The sequence below is a fragment of the Pteropus alecto genome, unplaced genomic scaffold (assembly GCF_000325575.1).
Source record: "Pteropus alecto unplaced genomic scaffold, ASM32557v1 scaffold202, whole genome shotgun sequence".
Taxonomy (NCBI): domain Eukaryota; kingdom Metazoa; phylum Chordata; class Mammalia; order Chiroptera; family Pteropodidae; genus Pteropus; species Pteropus alecto.
Window position 1 is genome coordinate 2338555 of NW_006432451.1, and position 5111 is coordinate 2343665.

Below are 5111 nucleotides of genomic sequence, written 5' to 3' on the forward strand. Positions count from 1 at the left end.
GAAGCCCGTTGCCATGTAAGAAGTTCAACTACCCTAAGAACTGAAACCTAACCAAGGAATTGGTGACATGTGTCCAGCTGGACTTCAGAATTACTATGGACTTGTGGCTGTTATGTGCCTTCCATTTCCTCCTTTTTGAACAGGAATATCTATTGAGATATTTTCCTTTGTTTCTCTGCCTCACCGTTTCCTATGGGGAGTAGATAACTTGTCTCTGGTTCAAAGGTTGTCAGATCCAGAGGAGCATCACCTGAGAAACTTCATCCATACCTGGACCTGATTTAGATGATGAAATTATAGACTTTAAGCTCAATCTTGGTACAGTAATGGGGATCATAAGGGCGGTGACTACATTTTGCATGTCGGGGCAAGTGAATCATTAGGGGACAGAGAGTGGACTGTGATAGATTGTTACTTTAGTGTCCCCTAGTGAATCATGTGTTTGAATATTCACATCATTATCAGTTCTCTCCCCTTAAATCTGGACTGGCCTGTGACCTGCTTTAATCGACAGAACATGGTGGAAATGATGCTATCAGTTCCAGGCTTAAATCTTAAGAAGGCCTGGCAGCTTCCACATTTGCACTTTGAAGGAAGCCGACCACCATACTCATACTCACCAACACTAAGTACCTTTGTCAAAAATCAGTTCACCCCAGATGTAATGGTTTATTTCTGGACTCTCATTTCTGTTTCATTGATCTATATGTCTATCCAAGTGTTGATTTCTTTGTGATAAATTTTGAAATCAGGAAATGTGAGCTCTCCTCCTTTTTAAAAAAATTATTGTTTTGGCTATTCTGGATCCCTTGCAATTCCATATGAATTTTAGAATCAGCTCTTTGATTTCTATAAAGTCAGCTGGGACTCTGATGGGATTGCATTGAATTTGTAAACCAGCTTGGAGAGTATTGCCATTTTAACAATATTAACTCTGATGGGATTGCATTGAATTTGTAAACCAGTTTGGAGAGTATTGCCATCTTAACAATATTAACAATTGCCAACTTTTAATGCATGAACATAGAATGTTTTCCAGTTATTTAGGTCTTTTTAAATTTCTTTCAGAAATGTTTTATAGTTTTCAGAGTATAAGTTTGGTGCTTCTTTTGTTAAATTTATTCCTAAGTATTTTATTCCTTTCTAATGCTATTATAAAAAAATTTTCTTAACTTAATTTTTGGATTGTACATTGAAAGTGTACAGAAATACAATTAATTTTTGTTATTGATCTCATATCCTGCAAAACTTGCTGAGTCATTTATTAGTTCTAATGGTTTATTAGTGGATTCCTTAGAATATTCTATAAAGAAGATCATGTTATCTATGAATACAGATAGTCTTACTTCTTCCTGTCCAATCTGGATGTTTTTAAATTTCTATTTCTTGCTTAATTGCCCTGGCTAGAACCTCTAGTACGATATTAAATACAAGTGGCAAAAGTAGAAATCATTGTCTTGTTCCTTATCTTGTTTTCTGGGGTAAATACCCAATCTTTCACCATTAAGTATAATATTCATTGTGGGTTTTCATAGATGCCCTTTATCAGTTTGAAGATTGCTGCCTGTTTTTGTAAATAAAGTTTTATTGGAACACAGCCATGCCATTCATTTATGTATTGTCCCTGGATGTTTTGTATTATAATGACAGAGTTGAATAGTCGTGACAGAGACCATATGGCCTATAAGCCTAAAATATTTACTATCTGGTTCTTTCAGACACAGTCCACCGACATCTGCTCTAAACCACTGAATTTTGGGATAGTTTGCTATGGAACAATATATAACTAAAAACACTCCCTATCTTCTTCTGGGACTTCAAAGAACCGCAGCATCGAGTAAGTGGGAACGATAAATAAACAAACCCTCCCATAGACTATATAAATCCAGCTTCAAGGCATCTGGGAGACTCAGTAATCAGAAGTCCTAAAATTGATTTAAGATGATCCTATCTTGTTAGTGTCCTCAGGTGCCTGAGGAAACAAATGGAAATTCTTTCCAGAGGAAGATATTATCATCGTTGCTGTAAATTTTTAAAATGCCATGTCCAAAACATAACCAGGTACATGAGGAGATAAAACAACATGAGGAAGAACCAGTAGTAAAAACTGACAACAGAAGTTGACCTATAGGGCCTCCAGATTGCAATTAACAGACACAGACCATAAAATAACTATACTTACTATGCTTATGAAGAGAAAGCCAAGCTTGAAAATTATAGCAGGGCACTGAGAGATATAAGAAGAGACATTGCAGATCTGAAAAAGATCCAAATAGAATTTCTAGAACTAAAAATAAAATAAAATAAAATAAAATAAATAGAATAACCAAATTTAAGAGCTCAACATATGGGTTTAATAGACTTTTTAAAAAAAAGCCGAAGAGAGAATTAGTGAACTGAAAAATAGTGAAAAGACTTTTAGAACAAAGCACGGAAGGACTAAAGATAGAAAATACAGAAGAAAGGGATAGAGTGGAAGGTCTAACGTGTTTTAATTGGGGGCCCAGAAGGAAAGAGGAAAAGGTACAGAAACAGTATTTGAACATGTAAGGGCTAATAATTTTTCAAATTGATGAAAAACTATTCAAAAGGTGATAGGAAGCCATGAAATGACAGATATGCCCTCCACCATATGTTCTGACTCTTAAAACAGTACATTCTTCATGTACAAATCTGCCTTTGAAAGGATTCTGAAACCAACATGGAGGTAGCTCCTTAGCAGATGGAATAGGGCTTGGGTGTGCTGAGTTCAAGTACAACTTCTGCTACTTCCTAGCTATGCCACCTGGAGAAATTTGTCCAACTTCAGTTTTCTCAACTAATAAATGGGACCAGTAAATACTGGCCTATCCCACATTGTTATTGTGAGAATCAAGTGATATAATACATGTGAATAAACCTAGTGAATGCCAAGTGCTTTTGAAGTGAGATGTGGTTTGAATACTATCACAAGCATTCCAGGGGCACCTAACAGTGACAGGGACTGACTACATAATTTGCAGGTCCCAGCGCAAAATGAAAATGCAGGGCCCCTTGCTGAAAAATGACTAAGAATTTCAAGATAGTGACAACAGAGCATTAAGTCAAGCACAGTTCACATGTCCACAAAGCCAGCCTCAGTGGCAAGCCCTGCAAAGAACTGCTCTGTGCTTTAGGAAAAGGCTGCTCAGCCCACACCCAGGTGTCTGCTGCAGTGGCCCACATTATCTTTGAATTCTGAAGGGTAGCAATATTTAGGGAAATTGCAAGCACACGTGTTTCCAAATGCAAATGCTGAGGAGGGCAAGTGCAGTGACCAGAGTGGTTTTCTGAGAGTGGGTGGGGCCAGCCAGGCTGCCATTGGAACTGGAACTGACTGTTCTCCACAGACTGGCTTATTAAAAAAAAGTCTGCAGCTGTATGTACAGGGCCTGTTGTTGTTTGCTGCGGTGTGTTACAACACAGCCTGGCAGCCTCTCGGGCCCGTCTTCCCCTTGGAAGAGCCTGGTTCCAGAGCATATGACATGGCTACACAGCCCTGCGGATTTGCCCACACCGCTCCTTGCTGTTCCCTCAATGACTAAGCCTTTCCAGGTCTGCATTCTTTTTGCTCATGCTATCTCTACCCTGACCCTCACCCCATCCCTACCTGGGAGTCCCTTTCCTCTTTCTTCCACATCCCTCTCTGGTAAACACAACCTTTTAAGGCTTCATCTTTTAAGACTCAGCTGTAGTGTCACCTCTTCAATGAGGCCTTCCTTGCCTCTTCCAGGAAGAGCTGATTCCTCCCTCATTGGAGCCTTCCACTGTGCCCTATGCAGACATTTGTCACAGTGCCTGTAACATGAAAAGCACTGTCATGCAATGTGGATGTCGCTGTCTCCTAGGCTGGAGCCCTGATGGGTTGGGACAATGTCTTCTCACCTCTGCATATCCTGTACATAGAACAGTGCTTAAAATCTGCTGTTAGTGAACATAGTAGATACTTAATTAATTGGTGTTTTTAATCACCATTATCTTGCTGAATTAATGTATGAATAAATTGTTTCAGTGACTCTTCCTGATAAAAAGGGAAGCATCTATGCACCAAGGCAGGGCTCTGGCCCTTGAGGCAGTTTCAGTGGTGGCTCCAATTGTCTTTTCTACAGATACCACCTCTCCAAGACAAGATGATTTGTAGAAGTGGCTTTTCATAAATACCTAAATGACCAATGTGGTACAGTGCAGAGAGCGGATTTGGAGCTTAGGAGATGTGGCTTCTAATCTGGCTATGAAACAATAGTTTTCATAGGTAACTATGATGCGCTAGGTATGGGTTTATGTTTCCTCAAGGAATGAAAGGATTGAGCTATTCCTCAATGCCCAGGAAATCCTAGGCCCCTCATGAAGCTGAGCTGCTCAGCAGGCCTACCCTTTGGGGGAAGAGTGGTGATAGAGAACACAAACATTTTTATGATCCTTTGCTGTCTCAATTGTCTGGGATCTCATGCTTGAAAGGTAGAAAGCCATGGGAAAGCATAGTCTTCACAGAGTGCCCCGAGGGAAGCGCTGTGTGCTAAATTGGTTCTCGAGATGGGATTTTCCCCAGGCCCAGTCCAACTGGGCAACGTTGACTTCCTGGGGTTGTTTCCTGGGGGTAACCTAGCCTGCTTATCTGACACAACAACCTGGCCTACCCCTCTCCATCCTCTGGGCAGGGCGGATGGACAGATAGGAGGGCAGAGCTTTCAGAAAGACTATTCGAATGTGAAGTCAACTAGCTTGTTCTGGCATTACTTTCTCTGGAGGTAAGGGATGGTGTGTGGGTGGCGGGGGTGTGGGTGGGGGTGGGAGGGTCGGTCAGTTTCCTCCATCCCTTCCCTCCCGCCCCCACAAAGGACTAGGGCCAGACACGTGGGCTGGCGTGAAGAGGCGGAGGTTACACTAAGGCGGAGGTGCAAATAGACGGGGGCGGGGCCTTATTTGCATGGACAGCGCGAGGCTACCAATCCCGTGGAGCAGAGCTACAGCCCGCGCGCCTTTTGGGGGCGGACTGACAGCTCCAGGGTCCAATGGAAGGCGGGTCCTACGGCCGGCGGGGGCGGGACGGTGCCGGGCGCTGCCCCGGGGATTAGGGCCGGCTTGTGGGCGCT